The sequence below is a fragment of the Taudactylus pleione genome, unplaced genomic scaffold (assembly GCF_031769625.1).
Source record: "Taudactylus pleione unplaced genomic scaffold, aTauple2 ptg000519l, whole genome shotgun sequence".
Classification (NCBI taxonomy): Eukaryota; Metazoa; Chordata; class Amphibia; order Anura; family Myobatrachidae; genus Taudactylus; species Taudactylus pleione.
Genome location: NW_028284921.1, coordinates 3314893 through 3336241, shown reverse-complemented (window position 1 = coordinate 3336241; position 21349 = coordinate 3314893).

Below are 21349 nucleotides of genomic sequence, written 5' to 3'. Positions count from 1 at the left end.
AATTATTTTCTGTGTTTGTGAATTGTGTGCGCAGTAGCCGCACGTGCATCAACAAAGTAGTGCCAAGCGTGCGCCTGTGTCATAAGTAAAGGGCCGGCTGGCTTGACCGTTAAAGGGTGCTGTAACCCCCAAAGTACACTCCAGTCCAAACCAAAAAAAAAATTATTTTCTGTGTTTGTGAATTGTGTGCGCAGTAGCCGCACGTGCATCAACAAAGTAGTGCCAAGCGTGCGCCTGTGTCATAAGTAAAGGGCCGGCTGGCTTGACCGTTAAAGGGTGCTGTAAACCCCTAAGTACACTCCATTCCAAACCAAAAAAAAAAATTATTTTCTGTGTTTGTGAATTGTGTGCGCAGTAGCCGCACGTGCATCAACAAAGTAGTGCCAAGCGTGCACCTGTGTCATAAGTAAAGGACCGGCTGGCTTGACCGTTAAGGGTGCTGTAACCCCCGAAAGTACACTCCAGTCCAAACCAAAAAAAAAATTATTTTCTGTGTTTGTGAATTGTGTGCGCAGTAGCCGTACGTGCATCAACAAAGTAGTGCCAAGCGTGCGCCTGTGTCATAAGTAAAGGGCCGGCTGGCTTGACCGTTAAGGGTACTGTAACCCCCGAAAGTACACTCCAGTCCAAACCAAAAAAAAAATTATTTTCTGTGTTTGTGAATTGTGTGCGCAGTAGCCGCACGTGCATCAACAAAGTAGTGCCAAGCGTGCGCCTGTGTCATAAGTAAAGGGCCGGCTGGCTTGACCGTTAATGGGTTCTGTAACCCCCAAAGTACACTCCAAAACAAAAAAATATATATTTTCTTTGTTTGTGACTTGTGTGCACTGTGGCTGCACGTGCATCAACAAAGGAGCAGCGCCAAGCGTGCGCCTGTGTCCCATAAGTAAAGAGCCAGCTGGCTCATTTCTTAAAGGGTGTTGTAACCCACAAAGTGCACTACTCTCCAGCAAAAATAAAAAAATATTTTCTGTGTTTGTGTGCGCTTTAGCCGCACGTATATATCAATATAACATAAATGGAGGACCAAACTTTCTCCGATAAAAATAAAATAGGGAAAGATCAAGAACCACTTCCTCCTAGTGCTGTTGCTGCTGCTGGGAATTGTTCATCATCCCAGAGAGGAAGTAGGAACATCACTACTTTTACTAAACAATTGACCCTCCAACAGTCCCTAGCGATGAGGATGAAGTACGACAGCAGTCATCCTGAAGCAAAACGTATAACTGAGGCCTTGACTGCTATGTTGGTGTTAGACGTGCGTCCGGTATCCGCCATTAGTGCAGTGGGATTTAGACAATTGAAGGAGGTAGTGTGTCCCTGGTTCCAAATCCCGTCTAGATTCCACCTGCATCCTCAAAGCAGCAGCGACAAGCGTGCATCTGTCTGTTAAAGGGTGGTGACACCCTCAAAGTATGCTACACAAACAATAAAAATATTGTTCTTTTTTTTCTGTCCTTGTGAAATGTGTGGGCTGTAGCCGCACCTGCATCCTTAAAGCAGCAGCGACAAGCGTGCATCTGTCTGTTAAAGGGTGGTGACACCCTCAAAGTGTGCTACACAAGCAATAAAAATATTGTTCTTTTTTTTCGGTCTTTGTGAAATGTGTGGGCTGTAGCCGCACCTGCATCAATAAAGCAGCAGCGACAAGCGTGCGTCTGTCTGTTAAAGGGTGGTGTAACTCTCAAAGTGCTCCAAAAAATAAAAAACTATTTTTTTAATGTGTTTGTGACTTGTGTGCGATGTAGCCGCACTTGCTTCCTCAAAGCAGCAGCGACAAGCGTGCGTCTGTCTGTTAAAGAGTGGTGACACCCTCAAAGTGTGCTACACAAACAATAAAAATATTCTTTTTTCTGTCTTTGTGAATTGTGTGGGCTGTAGCCGCACCTGCATCCTTAAAGCAGCAGCGACAAGCGTGCGTCTGTCTGTTAAAGGGTGGTGACACCCTCAAAGTGTGCTACACAAACAATTCAAATATTGTTCTTTTTTTCGGTCTTTGTGAAATGTGTGGGCTGTAGCCGCACCTGCATCCTTAAAGCAGCAGTGACAAGCGTGCGTCTGTCTGTTAAAGGGTGGTGTAACTCTCAAAGTGCTCCAAAAAATAAAAAACTATTTTTTTAATGTGTTTGTGACTTGTGTGCGATGTAGCCGCACTTGCATCCTCAAAGCAGCAGCGACAAGCGTGCGTCTGTCTGTTAAAGGGTGGTGACACCCTCAAAGTGTGCTACACAAACAATAAAAATATTCTTCTTTTTTCTGTCTTTGTGAATTGTGTGGGCTGTAGCCGCACCTGCATCCTTAAAGCAGCAGCGACAAGCGTGCGTCTGTCTGTTAAAGGGTGGTGACACCCTCAAAGTGTGCTACACAAACAATTAAAATATTGTTCTTTTTTTTTCGGTCTTTGTGAAATGTGTGGGCTGTAGCCGCACCTACATGCTTAAAGCAGCAGCGACAAGCGTGCGTCTGTCTGTTAAAGGGTGGTGACACCCTTAAAGTGTGCTACACAAACAATAAAAATATTCTTCTTCTCTTTTCTGTCTTTGTGAATTGTGTGGGCTGTAGCCGCACTTGCATCCTCAAAGCAGCAGCGACAAGTGTGCGTCTGTCTGTTAAAGGGTGGTGACACCCTCAAAGTGTGCTACACAAACAATAAAAATATTCTTCTTCTCTTTTCTGTCTTTGTGAATTGTGTGGGCTGTAGCCGCACTTGCATCCTCAAAGCAGCAGCGACAAGCATGCGTCTGTCTGTTAAAGGATTACATCGGTGACAGCATCCAAGTAGGCATGTCAGACAGTCCGTACCTGTACTGGCAGGAAAAAGAAGCAATTTGGAGGTCCCTGTACAAACTGGCTCTATTTTACCTGAGTTGCCCCCCTCCAGTGTGTACTCCGAAAGAGTGTTTAGTGCAGCCGGGAACCTTGTCAGCGAAAGGCGTAGGAGGTTGCTTCCACAAAATGTGGAGAAGATGATGTTCATAAAATGAATTATCAACTCTTCCAGGGAGACCAGCCTCCAGAACGTACAGAGGGACCTGTGGTTCCAGCAGGGACGAATTAATACTCTGTGAGGATGAGGATGTACACACTGAAGAGGGTGAGGAATCGGTGGATGAGGAGGAGGAGGACGACATCTTGCCTCCGTAGAGCCAGTTTGTGCAGGGACAGATTAATTGCCAGCTTGTTTTGTGGGGGCCCAAACGAACCAATCATTTCAGCCACAGTTGTGTGGCAGACCCTGGCGCTGAAATGATTGGTTTGTTAAAGTGTGCATGTCCTGTTTATACAACATAAGGGTGGGTGGGAGGGCCCAAGGACAATTCCATCTTGCACCTCTTTTTTTTCTTTGCATTATGTACAGTTTGGGGCCTAGTTTTTCAAACTGCCATCCTGTCTGCCACTGCAGTTTCACGCCTAGATGGGTCACGTGTTTGTGCCGCCCACTCGTGTCGCTTAGCATAGTCATCCAGCTACCTCGGTGCAACCTTTTGGACATAAAAACACTATTGTGAGGTGTGAGGTGTTCAGAATAGACTGGAAATGAGTGGAAATTAAGGTTATTGAGGTTAATAATAGCATAGGAGCAGAAAAACCTACAAATTCTGTGATTTTAGCTGTTTTTATGCTTTTTTTCAAAAAAATACAGATCCAAAACACAAAACCCAGAACCCAAAACACGGAAGGGTGGTTTTGGCAAAACCAATCCAGATCCAAAACACGAAGAAAGATCCAGATCCAAAACCAAAACACAAAACACGAAAAGTGGCCGGTGCACACCCCTAGTTTAAACTAGGGGTGAGCGGGTTCGGATTTCTGAAATCCGAACCCCCCCGAGCACCCCCGATCCGAGTCCGATCCGAGTCAGGCTCGACTTTTCCCGCCTGACTCGGATGTGAAATCGAGGCAAAACGTCATCATCCCGCCTTCCGAGTCTCGCGGGTTTTGGATCCTATATAAGGTACCCGCGTCGGCGCCATTTTCTCACTCGGCTGTGGACAGTGAAGAGGGAGGGTGGGAGTTAGGGCTGTGTAGTGTAGTGTAGTGTAGTGCTGCTGTTGTCCACTACTTCAAAGTCCATAGGGGCTGGCTGTGTTGTGCTGTGCTGCTGTTGTTAATAGGGGCTGTGTCCACTACTTCAAAGTCCATAGGGGCTGGCTGGACTGTGTTGTGCAGTCAGTTCTCCATAGGGGCTGTGTCCACTCCAAAGTCCTGTGCAGTGTCCCAGTCCTAAAGGAGTGCTGTAGTGTTGTCCAGGGGGTGCTCTGTCCATCAGGGGTGCTCCCCCCAAGTGCTAAAAAAATAATATATTTTCTGTGTTTGTGAATTGTGTGCGCAGTAGCCGCACGTGCATCAACAAAGTAGTGCCAAGCGTGCGCCTGTGTCATAAGTAAAGGGCCGGCTGGCTTGACCGTTAAAGGGTGCTGTAACCCCCGAAAGTACACTCCAGTCCAAACCAAAAAAAAAATTATTTTCTGTGTTTGTGAATTGTGTGCGCAGTAGCCGCACGTGCATCAACAAAGTAGTGCCAAGCGTGCACCTGTGTCATAAGTAAAGGGCCGGCTGGCTTGACCGTTAAGGGTGCTGTAACCCCCGAAAGTACACTCCAGTCCAAACCAAAAAAAAAATTATTTTCTGTGTTTGTGAATTGTGTGCGCAGTAGCCGCACGTGCATCAACAAAGTAGTGCCAAGCGTGCGCCTGTGTCATAAGTAAAGGGCCGGCTGGCTTGACCGTTAAAGGGTGCTGTAACCCCCAAAGTACACTCCAGTCCAAACCAAAAAAAAAATTATTTTCTGTGTTTGTGAATTGTGTGCGCAGTAGCCGCACGTGCATCAACAAAGTAGTGCCAAGCGTGCGCCTGTGTCATAAGTAAAGGGCCGGCTGGCTTGACCGTTAAAGGGTGCTGTAACCCCCGAAAGTACACTCCAGTCCAAACCAAAAAAAAATTATTTTCTGTGTTTGTGAATTGTGTGCGCAGTAGCCGCACGTGCATCAACAAAGTAGTGCCAAGCGTGCGCCTGTGTCATAAGTAAAGGGCCGGCTGGCTTGACCGTTAAGGGTGCTGTAACCCCCGAAAGTACACTCCAGTCCAAACCAAAAAAAAAATTATTTTCTGTGTTTGTGAATTGTGTGCGCAGTAGCCGCACGTGCATCAACAAAGTAGTGCCAAGCGTGCACCTGTGTCATAAGTAAAGGGCCGGCTGGCTTGACCATTAAAGGGTGCTGTAACCCCCAAAGTACACTCCAGTCCAAACCAAAAAAAATATTATTTTCTGTGTTTGTGAATTGTGTGCGCAGTAGCCGCACGTGCATCAACAAAGTAGTGCCAAGCGTGCGCCTGTGTCATAAGTAAAGGGCCAGCTGGCTTGACCGTTAAAGGGTGCTGTAACCCCCAAAGTACACTCCAGTCCAAACCAAAAAAAAAATTATTTTCTGTGTTTGTGAATTGTGTGCGCAGTAGCCGCACGTGCATCAACAAAGTAGTGCCAAGCGTGCGCCTGTGTCATAAGTAAAGGGCCGGCTGGCTTGACCGTTAAGGGTGCTGTAACCCCCGAAAGTACACTCCAGTCCAAACCAAAAAAAAAATTATTTTCTGTGTTTGTGAATTGTGTGCGCAGTAGCCGCACGTGCATCAACAAAGTAGTGCCAAGCGTGCACCTGTGTCATAAGTAAAGGGCCGGCTGGCTTGACCGTTAAGGGTGCTGTAACCCCCGAAAGTACACTCCAGTCCAAACCAAAAAAAAATTATTTTCTGTGTTTGTGAATTGTGTGCGCAGTAGCCGCACGTGCATCAACAACGTAGTGCCAAGAGTGCGCCTGTGTCATAAGTAAAGGGCCGGCTGGCTTGACCGTTAAAGGGTGCTATAACCCACAAAGTACACTCCAGTCCAAACCAAAAAAAAAATTATTTTCTGTGTTTGTGAATTGTGTGCGCAGTAGCCGCACGTGCATCAACAAAGAAGTGCCAAGCGTGCACCTGTGTCATAAGTAAAGGGCCGGCTGGCTTGACCGTTAAAGGTGCTGTAACCCCCGAAAGTACACTCCAGTCCAAACCAAAAAAAAAATTATTTTCTGTGTTTGTGAATTGTGTGCGCAGTAGCCGCACGTGCATCAACAAAGTAGTGCCAAGAGTGCGCCTGTGTCATAAGTAAAGGGCCGGCTGGCTTGACCGTTAAGGGTGCTGTAACCCCCGAAAGTACACTCCAGTCCAAACCAAAAAAAAATTATTTTCTGTGTTTGTGAATTGTGTGCGCAGTAGCCGCACGTGCATCAACAAAGTAGTGCCAAGAGTGCGCCTGTGTCATAAGTAAAGGGCCGGCTGGCTTGACCGTTAAAGGGTGCTGTAACCCACAAAGTACACTCCAGTCCAAACCAAAAAAAAAATTATTTTCTGTGTTTAGCCGCACGTATATATCAAATCGATATAACATAAATGGAGGACCAAACTTTCTCCGATAAAAATAAAATAGAGAAAGATCAAGAACCACTTCCTCCTAGTGCTGAAGCTGCTGCCACTAGTTATGACATAGACGATAACATGCCATCAACGTCGTCTGCCAAGGCGTTGCCCAATGTCATAGTAGAGGGCACATACAATCCCAAATGGCAAAGTTCAGGAAAATGACCTTGAAAAAGACATTTAAATCAGCTGAAGAGAAACGTAAACTTGCCAATATGCCATTTACGACACGGAGTGGCAAGGAACGGCTAAGGTCGATCCCTAGTATGTTCATGACTAGTGGTTCAGCTTCACATGACGATGGAAGCCCTCCTCCCACTAAAAAAATCAAAAGAGTTAAGCTGGCAAAAGCACAGCGAAGAACTGTGCTTTCTAAGAAGATATCACAAATCCCCAAGGAGAGTCCAAGTGTGGTGGTGGTTGCGATGCCTGACCTTCCCAGCACTGGACGGGAAGAGGTGGCTCTTTCCACCATTTGCACGCCCCCTGCAAGTGCTGAAAGGAGCACCCACAGTCCACTTGCTGATATGCAAATTGAAGATGTCACTGTTGAAGTACAACAGGATGAGGATACTGGTGTAGCTGGCGCTGAGGAGGAAGTTGGCGAGGAGGATTCTGATGGTGATGTGGTATGTTTAAATCAGGCTCCGGGGGAGACAGTTGTTGTCCGTGGGATGAAAAAGCCCATCACGGTCATGCCTGGGCAGAAGACCAAACATTCCACCTCTTTGGTCTGGCAATATTTCTATCCAAATCCGGACAACAACTGTCTTGCCATATGTACCATATGTAAAGGTGAAATAAGTAGGGGTAGGGACGTCAACCACCTAGGAACATCCTCCCTTATACGGCACCTGCAGCGCGTTCATAAAAAGTTACTGTCAAGTTCAGAAACTTTGGCTAAGACCGTAAGCAGTCCAGGGACACCTAAATCCCGTTGTCCTGTTGTATCCAAGCGCCTGCAAACCACACCGTCAACTCCCTCCTCGTCAATTTCCTCCTTAGTCAGGATCGGAAGTAGTCCTGCAGGCCATGTCACTGGCATGACTGACTCTCCTATCCGGGATTCCTCTGGAGGATCCTGCATTGCTACGCCTACTGCTGCCGCTGCTGTTGTTGCTGCTGCTGGGAGTCGTTCATCATCCCAGAGAGGAAGTAGGAACACCACTACTTTTACTAAACAATTGACCCTCCAACAGTCCTTAGCAAGGAGGATGAAGTACGACAGCAGTCATCCTGAATCAAAATGTATAACTGAGGCCTTGACTGCTATGTTGGTGTTAGACGTGCGTCCGGTATCCGCCATTAGTGCAGTGGGATTTAGACAATTGATGGAGGTAGTGTGTCCCCGGTTCCAAATCCCGTCTAGATTCCACTTCACTAGGCAGGCGATACCGAGACTGTACAGAAACGTCAGAAAAAGTGTCCTCAGTGTCCTGAAAAATGCCGTTGTACACAATGTCCACTTAACCACGGACATGTGGACAAGTGGAACAGGGCAGACTAAGGACTATATGACTGTGACAGCCCACTGGGTAGATGTATCACCTTACGCAGCAACAGCAGCAGCGTCACCAGTAGCAGCATCTCAGAAATGCCAGCTCGTTACAAGGCAGGCTACGCTGTGTATCACCGGTTTCAGTAAGAGGCACACCGCCGACAACCTCTTAGAGAAACTGAGGGAAATCATCGCCCAGTGGCTTACCCCACTTAGACTCTCCTGGGGATTTGTGATATCTGACAACACCACCAATATTGTGCGGGCATTACATCTGGGCAAATTCCAGCACGTCCCATGTTTTACTCACACAATAAACTTGGTGGTGCAGAATTTTCTGAAAAGCGACAGGGGCGTGCAGGAGACGCTTTGGGTGGCCCGAAAAATTTCAGGCCACTTTCGCCATTCAGCGACAGGGGCGTGCCGAAGACTGGAGCGCCAGCAAACACTCTTGAACCTGCCCCGCCATCACCTGAAGCAAGAGGTTGTGACGCGGTGGAACTCAACCCTCTATATGCTTCAGAGGATGGAGGAGCAGCAAAAGGCCATACAAGCCTATACATCCACCTATGACATAGGCAAAGGAGGGGGTATGCACCTGACTCAAGCGCAGTGGAGAATGATTTCCGTGTTGTGCAAGGTTCTCCAGCCCTTCGAACTTGCCACACGTAAAGTCAGTTCAGACACTGCCAGCTTGAGTCAGGTCATTCCCCTCATCAGGCTTTTGCAGAAGCAGCTGGAGAAAGTGAAGGAGGAGCTAAGACGGAGCGATTCCGCTCGGCATGTGGGACTTGTGGATGAAGCCCTTCATTCGCTTTGCCAGGATTCCAGGGTGGTCAATCTGTTGAAATCAGACCACTACATTTTGGCCACCGTGCTTGATCCTAGGTTTAAAGCCTATGTGGTGTCTCTCTTTCCGGCCGACACAAGCCTGCAGAGGTGCAAAGACCTGCTGGTGAACACACTGTCAGCTGAAGCGGAACGTGACACGTCAACGGCTCCTTCTTCATTTTCTCCCGCAACTGGGGCTGCCAGGAAAAAACTTAGGTATCCTAAGCAACCCGCTGGCGGTGATGCAGGGCAGGCAGGACCAAGTTTGGACATCTGGTCCGGACTGAAGGACCTGGCAACAATTTCTGACATGTCTACTGTCACTGCATATGATACTGTCACCATTGACAGAATGGTGGAGGATTACATCGGTGACAGCATCCAAGTAGGCATGTCAGACAGTCCATACCTGTACTGGCAGGAAAAAGAGGCAATTTGGAGGCCCCTGTACAAGCTGGCTCTATTTTACCTGAGTTGCCCCCCCTCCAGTGTGTACTCCGAAAGAGTGTTTAGTGCAGCCGGGAACCTTGTCAGCGAAAGGCGTAGGAGGTTGCTTCCACAGAATGTGGAGAAGATGATGTTCATCAAAATGAATTATCAGCTCTTCCAGGGAGACCAGCCTCCAGAAGGTACAGAGGGACCTGTGGTGGTGGATTCAAGTGGGGACGAGTTAATACTTTGTGAGGATGAGGATGTACACACTGAAGAGGGTGAGGAATCGGTGGATGAGGAGGATGAGGATGACATCTTGCCTCCGTAGAGCCAGTTTGTGCAGGGACACATTAATTGCCAGCTTGTTTTGTGGGGGCCCAAACGAACCAATCATTTCAGCCACAGTTGTGTGGCAGACCCTGGCGCTGAAATGATTGATTTGTTAAAGTGTGCATGTCCTGTTTATACAACATAAGGGTGGGTGGGAGGGCCCAAGGACAATTCCATCTTGCACCTCTTTTTTTTCTTTGCATTATGTACAGTTTGGGGCCTAGTTTTTCTAACTGCCATCCTGTCTGCCACTGCAGTGTCACTCCTAGATGGGTCACGTGTTTGTGCCGCCCACTCGTGTCGCTTAGCATAGTCATCCAGCTACCTCGGTGCAACCTTTTGGACATAAAAACACTATTGTGAGGTGTGAGGTGTTCAGAATAGACTGGAAATTAGTGGAAATTAAGGTTATTGAGGTTAATAATAGCATAGGAGCAGAGAAACCAACAAATTCTGTGATTTTAGCTGTTTTTATGCTTTTTTAAAAAAAAATACAGATCCAAAACACAAAACCCAGAACCCAAAACACGGAAGGGTGGTTTTGGCAAAACCAATCCAGATCCAAAACACGAAGAAAGATCCAGATCCAAAACCAAAACACAAAACACGAAAAGTGGCTGGTGCACACCCCTAGTTTAAACCACACAGATACTTTGATTCTGGGTGGTAGATACTGCATATGAGGATACAATTGATCAGTTCTTGTAAAATATAAGCTGTATTTTAATTTTGGGATACAATTGTCTGATTTGTGCAAAAGTCTTAAGCAGCATATCCAGTAGCAGATATTAATGAGCGATTGCACGATTACGACATTGTAATCGTGCAATCGCGCATGAATCGGGCATGAAAATGTCAAAAACGACCAGCGATAGGCGCTCCCACTGGTCGTTGTCAATATCAATCGTCGCCTGAAAATGCTGGTCAATCTGCCGATAATGACAGATTAACCATGTTCAGGGATGAGGGAGGGTGCCTACACTGAATGACATATCATTCAGTGTAGGCACTGCAGGGGAAGAGGAACGACTGTACGATTACAATGTTGTAATCGTACTGTCGTTCCACTATCTGCTAGTGGATACGCTCCTTTAGAAATACATGGGCAGGATTACAATCTGCTGTATTGTGTCCTCTTACTATATAAAGGACTGATGCGGTTCTGTAGAATATGTATCTTCTGACCATCTAGAGAGGATTGCACTTCTGAAGAATATCTGTATGCTGTGATTGGCGTTGGGTATGGGATCTCGACGGTAAGAATGCCGACCGATTTCTATAAGTAGTATGAACCTTACCCTAACCCTCCCTTCCCGCAACATAATACTAGGGGTGAGCGGGTTCGGATTTCTGAAATCCGAACCCCCCCGAGCCCCCTCGATCCAAGTCCGATCCGAGTCAGGCTCGACTTTTCCCGCCTGACTCGGATCTGAAATCGAGGCAAAACATCATCATCCCGCCTTCTGAGTCTCGCGGGTTTTGGATCCTATATAAGGTACCCGCGTCGGCGCCATTTTCTCACTCGGCTGTGGACAGTGAAGAGGGAGGGTGGGAGTTAGGGCTGTGTAGTGTAGTGTAGTGTAGTGCTGCTGTTGTCCACTACTTCAAAGTCCATAGGGGCTGGCTGTGTTGTGCTGTGCTGCTGTTGTTAATAGGGGCTGTGTCCACTACTTCAAAGTCCATAGGGGCTGGCTGGACTGTGTTGTGCAGTCAGTTCTCCATAGGGGCTGTGTCCACTCCAAAGTCCTGTGCAGTGTCCCAGTCCTAAAGGGGTGCTGTAGTGTTGTCCAGGGGGTGCTCTGTCCATCAGAAGTGCTCCCCCCAAGTGCTAAAAAAATAATATATTTTCTGTGTTTGTGAATTGTGTGCGCAGTAGCCGCACGTGCATCAACAAAGTAGTGCCAAGCGTGCGCCTGTGTCAAAAGTAAAGGGCCGGCTGGCTTGACCGCTAAGGGTGCTGTAACCCCCGAAAGTACACTCCAGTCCAAACCAAAAAAAAAATTATTTTCTGTGTTTGTGAATTGTGTGCGCAGTAGCCGCACGTGCATCAACAAAGTAGTGCCAAGCGTGCGCCTGTGTCATAAGTAAAGGGCCGGCTGGCTTGACCGTTAAGGGTGCTGTAACCCCCGAAAGTGCACTCCAGTCCAAACCAAAAAAAAAATTATTTTCTGTGTTTGTGAATTGTGTGGGCAGTAGCCGCACGTGCATCAACAAAGTAGTGCCAAGCGTGCGCCTGTGTCATAAGTAAAGGGCGGCTGGCTTGACCGTTAAAGGGTGCTGTAACCCCCAAAGTACACTCCAGTCCAAACCAAAAAAAAAATTATTTTCTGTGTTTGTGAATTGTGTGCGCAGTAGCCGCACGTGCATCAACAAAGTAGTGCCAAGCGTGCGCCTGTGTCATAAGTAAAGGGCCGGCTGGCTTGACCGTTAAAGGGAGCTGTAACCCCCAAAGTACACTCCAGTCCAAACAAAAAAAAAATATATATTTTCTGTGTTTAGCCGCACGTATATATCAAATCGATATAACATAAATGGAGGACCAAACTTTCTCCGATAAAAATAAAATAGAGAAAGATCAAGAACCACTTCCTCCTAGTGCTGAAGCTGCTGTCACTAGTCATGACATAGATGATAACATGCCATCAACATCGTCTGCCAAGGCCGATGCCCAATGTCATAGTAGAGGGCACATACAATCCCAAATGGCAAAGTTCAGGAAAATTACCTTGAAAAAGACATTTAAATCAGCTGAAGAGAAACGTAAACTTCCCAATATGCCATTTATGACACGGAGTGGTAAGGAACGGCTAAGGTCGATCCCTAGTATGTTCTTGACTAGTGGTTCAGCTTCACATGACGATGGAAGCCCTCCTCCCACTAAAAAAATCAAAAGAGTTAAGCTGGCAAAAGCACAGCGAAGAACTGTGCTTTCTAAGAAGATATCACAAATCCCCAAGGAGAGTCCAAGTGTGGTGGTGGTTGCGATGCCTGACCTTCCCAGCACTGGACGGGAAGAGGTGGCTCTTTCCACCATTTGCACGCCCCCTGCAAGTGCTGAAAGGAGCACCCACAGTCCACTTGCTGATATGCAAATTGAAGATGTCACTGTTGAAGTACAACAGGATGAGGATACTGGTGTAGCTGGCGCTGAGGAGGAAGTTGGCGAGGAGGATTCTGATGGTGATGTGGTTTGTTTAAATCAGGCTCCGGGGGAGACAGTTGTTGTCCGTGGGATGAAAAAGCCCATCACGGTCATGCCTGGGCAGAAGACCAAACATTCCACCTCCTTGGTCTGGCAATATTTCTATCCAAATCCGGACAACAACTGTCTTGCCATATGTACAATATGTAAAGGTGAAATAAGTAGGGGTAGGGACGTCAACCACCTAGGAACATCCTCCCTTATACGTCACCTGCAGCGCGTTCATAAAAAGTTACTGTCAAGTTCAGAAACTTTGGCTAAGACCGTAAGCAGTCCAGGGACACCTAAATCCCTTTGTCCTGTTGTATCCAAGCGCCTGCAAACCACACCATCAACTCCCTCCTCGTCAATTTCCTCCTTAGTCAGGATCGGAAGTAGTCCTGCAGGCCATGTCACTGGCATGACTGACTCTCCTATCCCGGATTCCTCCGGAGGATCCTGCATTGCTACGCCTACTGCTGCCGCTGCTGCTGTTGCTGCTGCTGGGAGTCGTTCATCATCCCAGAGAGGAAGTAGGAACACCACTACTTTTACTATACAATTGACCCTCCAACAGTCCCTAGCAAGGAGGATGAAGTACGACAGCAGTCATCCTGAAGCAAAACGTATAACTGAGGCCTTGACTGCTATGTTGGTGTTAGACGTGCGTCCGGTATCCGCCATTAGTGCAGTGGGATTTAGACAATTGATGGAGGTAGTGTGTCCCCGGTTCCAAATCCCGTCTAGATTCCACTTCACTAGGCAGGCGATACCGAGACTGTACAGAAACGTCAGAAAAAGTGTCCTCAGTGTCCTGAAAAATGCCATTGTACACAATGTCCACTTAACCACGGACATGTGGACAAGTGGAACAGGGCAGACTAAGGACTATATGACTGTGACAGCCCACTGGGTAGATGTATCACCTTACGCAGCAACAGCAGCAGCGTCACCAGTAGCAGCATCTCAGAAACGCCAGTTTGTTACAAGGCAGGCTACGCTGTGTATCACCGGTTTCAGTAAGAGGCACACCGCCGACAACCTCTTAGAGAAACTGATGGAAATCATCGCCCAGTGGCTTACCCCACTTAGACTCTCCTGGGGATTTGTGATATCTGACAACGCCACCAATATTGTGCGGGCATTACATCTGGGCAAATTCCAGCATGTCCCATGTTTTGCTCACACAATAAACTTGGTGGTGCAGAATTTTCTGAAAAGCGACAGGGGCGTGCCGAAGACTGGAGCGCCAGCAAACACTCTTGAACCTGCCCCGCCATCACCTGAAGCAAGAGGTTGTGACGCGGTGGAACTCAACCCTCTATATGCTTCAGAGGATGGAGGAGCAGCAAAAGGCCATACAAGCCTATACATCCACCTATGACATAGGCAAAGGAGGGGGTATGCACCTGACTCAAGCGCAGTGGAGAATGATTTCCGTGTTGTGCAAGGTTCTCCAGCCCTTCGAACTTGCCACACGTGAAGTCAGTTCAGACACTGCCAGCTTGAGTCAGGTCATTCCCCTCATCATGCTTTTGCAGAAGCAGCTGGAGAAAGTGAAGGAGGAGCTAAGACGGAGCGATTCCGCTCGGCATGTGGGACTTGTGGATGAAGCCCTTCATTCGCTTTGCCAGGATTCCAGGGTGGTCAATCTGTTGAAATCAGACCACTACATTTTGGCCACCGTGCTTGATCCTAGGTTTAAAGCCTATGTGGTGTCTCTCTTTCCGGCCGACACAAGCCTGCAGAGGTGCAAAGACCTGCTGGTGAACACACTGTCAGCTGAAGCGGAACGTGACACGTCAACGGCTCCTTCTTCATTTTCTCCCACAACTGGGGCTGCCAGGAAAAAACTTAGGTATCCTAAGCAACCCACTGGCGGTGATGCAGGGCAGGCAGGACCAAGTTTGGACATCTGGTCCGGACTGAAGGACCTGGCAACAATTTCTGACATGTCTACTGTCACTGCATATGATACTGTCACCATTGACAGAATGGTGGAGGATTACATCGGTGACAGCATCCAAGTAGGCATGTCAGACAGTCCATACCTGTACTGGCAGGAAAAAGAGGCAATTTGGAGGCCCCTGTACAAACTGGCTCTATTTTACCTGAGTTGCCCCCCCTCCAGTGTGTACTCCGAAAGAGTGTTTAGTGCAGCCGGGAACCTTGTCAGCGAAAGGCGTAGGAGGTTGCTTCCACAGAATGTGGAGAAGATGATGTTCATCAAAATGAATTATCAGCTCTTCCAGGGAGACCAGCCTCCAGAACGTACAGAGGGACCTGTGGTGGTGGATTCAAGTGGGGACGAGTTAATACTTTGTGAGGATGAGGATGTACACACTGAAGAGGGTGAGGAATCGGTGGATGAGGAGGATGAGGATGACATCTTGCCTCCATAGAGCCAGTTTGTGCAGGGACACATTAATTGCCAGCTTGTTTTGTGGGGGCCCAAACGAACCAATCATTTCAGCCACAGTTGTGTGGCAGACCCTGGCGCTGAAATGATTGATTTGTTAAAGTGTGCATGTCCTGTTTATACAACATAAGGGTGGGTGGGAGGGCCCAAGGACAATTCCATCTTGCACCTCTTTTTTTTCTTTGCATTATGTACAGTTTGGGGCCTAGTTTTTCTAACTGCCATCCTGTCTGCCACTGCAGTGTCACTCCTAGATGGGTCACATGTTTGTGCCGCCCACTCGTGTCGCTTAGCATAGTCATCCAGCTACCTCGGTGCAACCTTTTGGACATAAAAACACTATTGTGAGGTGTGAGGTGTTCAGAATAGACTGGAAATGAGTGGAAATTAAGGTTATTGAGGTTAATAGCATAGGAGCAGAAAAACCTACAAATTCTGTGATTTTAGCTGTTTTTATGCTTTTTTTCAAAAAAATACAGATCCAAAACACAAAACCCAGAACCCAAAACACTGAAGGGTGGTTTTGGCAAAACCACTCCAGATCCAAAACACAAAGAAAGATCCAGATTCAAAACCAAAACACAAAACACGAAAAGTGGCCGGTGCACACCCCTAATATATATATTGTTTCTTCACAGAATTCATTAAAATCTTTGCCACCAAATAACACACAGAGCAGCGTACCAGATTGAGGCGGGTGCAGATGTCTCACACCCAAACTCACATATATGAAATATTTTCCAACCCAGGAAGTAGTTGGAAAAAACTTCATATACATAGGGGGTGAGACATCTGCACCCCCCTCAATCAGACTTTCCATTCAATTGTATTAGACCCATTGGGGTTTTTTGTCCCTAAGTTATTGGAGATTATTGAGACCCTCTAAGTGGTAGATTCTTCCTGATAGTGGTGATCCCGAAACTTTACAATGTCTTGACATATCCTGACTCCTACTGTCCCATCTCATTATTAGCCACAGATATTAAAATTTTGGAAAATTGCTTGGCCCACCAGCTTAATAAAGTTGTGCTTCAAATTGGTTATCCCAAGCAACTGGTTTTATGCCTGGGAGATCCACTGAAATTAATCTTAGGTGGCTTTATACCTATTTGGCTACTGATGAGATGGATGACACTGTTGTCAGGACCGTAACAAGGGCACCGCAGGGCAGGGGGCGCTGTTTGGGCCTGTCATTTTTCCTTATCATTCTGTCTTGTAGCTTCTTCTTTTATCCCCAGCATTTCCTGGCCTCTCCTATCTCTTCCCTGGCCCTTACCCATGAGGCCATGGCCCTTTTTCAGGTGCACTATCTTATGTCCCTATTTAAAAAATAGGGGGGGGAGGCGGCCAATGCTCTCTCTGGCACAGGGCACCAATATGTTTAGTTACGGCTCTGACTGTTGTTGTATCTCTTGACACAGCTATGGAGTTTGATTAGGGTGAATGGTCCTTCCTTTGGAAAGTACTCTCTAGATTTAGGATGGGTCTTTACTTTCTAGCATGCCTAGATGAATGTGAATGGGTTCATTACTTAGAGTAATGTATGTCCACTGATCAATTTGCATTTCAATCAACTGACCAATTGGCTCAGATGACGCCAGTGTCTTAATCAGCCATACTATTTCTTAACAATCAGTCTGAGGGCAGCTTGATGTGGTTATGCATTAAGTGTGGTTAAAATTAAGTGTGCTTTCTGAACAGTTAAAAAAACAGTTGAAAAACATTGAACAACATCTAATACCATGTAATTACAAACCCAATACTTAACAAGTTTTATTTTTGCCTAATATAAAAAACACAATGTATCAAAAACTTCTATTTCTTATCTCACTACATGGAATCATCCCTAAGGCTACTACATCCTTTACTCTCCCTGCAGCTCATCCTTCTGTACATATTGCTGCCTCATTAATCTTCTCTCCTCTTACAAACATACATGACCTTTTAACTTATCTATACACATTGATAAAGACATCCACAACCTGTCACCATAAAAATCTATCATACAAATCCCACCAATATATTTATATCTCTCTCCTTCTGCTTCTATTAGCTGGCGACGTATCACCAAATCCAGGCCCAACACAGATGCCACACCCACAACGAGCTATAAATCCACCTAACCTCATAAGCATTGCATGCCTCCCTTCACCCTCCAAGTCACTAAAATGTGCCTTATGGAATGCATGCTCTGTCTGTAATAAGCTAACATCCATCCATGACCTCTTTATTTCAACTAACCTCAACTTTCTGGCGATAACAGAAACATGGCTCACACAATCAGACACTGTCTCTCCTGATGCACTTTCATATGGTAACCTACACTTCTCACACACCTCCAGGCCTGGTAATTGTAAAGGAGGTGTGGTAGGAATATTACTCTCCCAATCTTTTACATACACAGTTCTCCCACAGGTACCTTCACTCACATTTACTTCATTTGAAGTACATTGTATTAGGACTTTCACACCTTTCTCTCTGCGAGTTTGCTGTTATCTATCACCCACCTGGGCCACCTCACAATTTCTGGAACATTTTTCTGCCTGGCTCCCTCTCTTCTTATCCTCAGACATCTCCACCATTGTTATGGGTGATTTCATTATCCCCATTGACAGTCCACAATCTCTTCATGCCTCCAGACTACTCTCTCTAACCTACTCTCTTAGCTTCTCTCAATGGACTGACTCCTCCACTCATGAGGAGGGCCACTGCCTTGATCTTGCATTCACCCGACTATGCTCAGTTTCTGATTTCACTAATGTTCCTTTCCCTCTCTCAGATCACAACCTTATCACCTGCACACTCACCTCGACGTCATTGAAATTAACCAAACCTAAACCCCGCAAAAATATTAATGCTATTAACTTTCAACAACTATCTACCTCTCTACAACATCGACTCTCACCAATTTCTACATTCACTTCTCCTGAGACTGCTGCATCACACCTAAACCAGATTCTTGAAAAAGTTCTCGATGAAGTAGCTCCAGCTACCCATCACACACCATGTAGAGTTAGACTTCAACCGTAGCATTCTAACTTTACAAGGCATCTACAAAAACTCTCACGTAAAGTTGAACATCAGTGGCGAAAGTCTGATACTCCAACTGACTTCCTCACATATAAGACTATCTACAACTCTTATCGTACTGCTCTGGACACTGCCAAACAAACATATTTCCAATCTCTAATCTCTGCTCAAGCTTTAACCCCAAGCGACTTTTTAATACATTTAAACTTCTTCTTACCCTTCCCTCACCCAAACCACCTGCTACTATCTGTGCGCAAGATTTTGCTTCCTATTTTAGGGACAAGATTGATGAGATCCAAAATGAAATGGTATGCGCTTCCTCAGCTAGTGACCTGCTCAATTCCCTACCTGAATAATCTGGCACATTCTCTTCATTTGATCTCACAAACGAAGATGAAGTATCTTCCCTCTTCTCATCCTCCTACTCTATTACCTCTCCTCTAGATCCTATACCCTCTCAATTCAGTAAAGCTCTGTCTCCTGTGCTTATCCCAACCCTAACTAAAATCTGTAATCTCTCTCTCTCTCTACTGGCAACTTTCCATCTCTGTTCAAGCATGCAGTGATTACTCCTATTCTGAAAAAACATTCTGACCCCAACACTCTCAAATTACCGTCCTATCTCCCAGCTCCCATGCCCCTCCAAGCTACTTGAGAGACTTGTCTACACCCGCCTCACACACTTTCTTAACTCTTAACTTATTGGACCCACTTCAGTCCGGCTTCCGTTCCCAACACTCCACAGAGACAGCACTGACTAAGGTAGTAAATGATCTGGTCACTGCCAAGGCTAAAGGCCATTACTCACTCCTAATTCTTCTAGAACTCTCTGCTGCTTTTGACACTGTTGACCACTCTCTTCTCATACAAACATTACAATCCCTAGGTCTTAAGGACACGGCTCTTTCTTGGTTCTCTTCTTATCTATCTGATCGCTCTTTTACTGTTCATTTTTCTGATTCTGCCTCCTCTTCGCTACCTCTATCAGTTTGAGTACCGCAAGGCTCTGTCTTAAGGCCTCTGTTATTCTCAATCGATACCTACCTCTATTGGCAAACTAATCAACTCTTTTGGATTTCCGTACCATCTGTATGCGGATGATACTCAAATCTACCCATCTTCCCCAGATTTATCACCATCTGTACTGGTCCGTGTCACTGAATGTCTTTCTGCAATTTCATCTTGGATGTCATCTCGCCACCTGAAACTTAATATTTCTAAAACAAAATTAATTATATTTCCACCAGCCAATCACAGTTACCAACCTGATCTCTCTATCACTGTTGATAACTCGACAATCCACCCTGACCCACAAGCTTGCTGCTTTGGTGTCATCCTTGACTCTGAACTGTCCTTTGTTCCCCACATTCAATCTGTCTCAAAATCATGTTACATACATATAAAAAAACATATCCAAAATTCGACCATATCTCACACAAGACACTGCAAAAACTCTAATCCATGCACTTATTATTTCCCGCATTGACTATTGCAATAGCCTCCTTACTGGTCTTCCCAAAAACAGGCTATCGCCATTACAATCAATTATGAATGCAGCTGCAAGGCTTATCTTCCTTGCCAAACATTCATCGTCTGCTGCCCCGCTATGTCAGTTCCTCCATTGGTTGCCTGTTTTCTACCGTATTCAATACAAAATACTTTTACTTACACATAAGGCTATTAACCAAACCACACTAACATACATCTCTTCACTCATCTCAACCTCTCTGCTCAGCACATGATCTGCGTCTCTCATCCCCATGCATTACTTGCTCCCAGTCACGGTTACAGGACTTTCTTCGGGCTGCACCCACTGTATGGAACACCTTACTACGCACAGTACGACTTTCCTCTAGTCACCAATCCTTCAAGCGATTCCTGAAAACTCACCTCTTCAGGCAAGCTTATCAGATCCCAGAACCGCCCTCATAACCTTCATAGCTTTCATATCTAATTACATCCCCTTTAACAGTCCACACACAACCTCACACATCATCTTTCTCTCACATTCTCATGACATTTGGCCGACATTCCAGTGTGAATGGATCATGCAGCCCACCAAGAAACTGTGCATTCTGGCTGGACCAAAATGCAATATATAGCACCTATCCTTGTGTATCAATGCCTATTTCCCTATAGATTGTAAGCTTGCGAGCAGGGCCTTCCTACCTATATATCTGTCTGTTATTACCCAGTTTTGTTCTATTAATGTTTACAATTGTAAAGCGCAACGGAATATGCTGCGCTATATAAGAAACTGTTAATAAATAAATCAATTTCTGAGTCCTTTTCGCTGGAATGGTGGACTAGACAGAGATGCCTGATGTCCCCATTATTATTTGCTTTGGCCATTGAGCCACTAGCGTGTGTGGTTATAGCTTCCTCAGAATTATCAGGTTTTATGATTGAAAAAATTGGCCTGTATGCTGATGATATGATTCTGTTTTTAATGCAAATGGAGAGCTCCCTGCCTACTTGACCTGATGGATAGCTATGGTTTCTATTGGGTATCTATGTAAATTGGGATAAGTCTGTAGTTTTCCCTCTTCCCACTAATGTTTCTAAACTACCTACCGATGATCTTCCCCTGCGATGATGTACACATTTTAATTATCTCGGTAAACAGATCTCTCAATCCCCAGCTTAGTTTCTCCCTTCAAATCTCTGCCCTCCAATTGAGTATATGAAGACAAAGTCCCATGTCTGGCAGAGATTTCCTCTAGTCACGTAATGTAAGAACCTTCTAAAGATGGTGATTCCACCCAAATATTTATACATATTGTAAACTTCCCCATCTATGTCCCCCTTTCTCAGTTTGATATAATCGTTACGTATATGATCTTTTATATGGGGGAATAGTTAAGGACATATAGCCTATAGGACTTTCTGTAGGAGGATGGCTTGGCCCTGCCTGATCTGCGCCTTTACTATCTTGTGACTCAATTAGTTCAGCTGAAAGAATGGGTTATCCCATTGGAACAAGGAAATGCCCCCTTGGTCCTTCTTGAGAAGGCAGGTTTGGACCTCACCCCATTTCAGGATCTCCTGGATAGGACCCGCTGTCTTCTTGTCCCCCTTTGTTGAAGCAGAGTCTGGTTTGCTGCAGCTAAGATTATGGGGAAATCAGAGCTTGATCAAAGTTAGTGTTTCCCCATAGCTCCACTCATGGCTT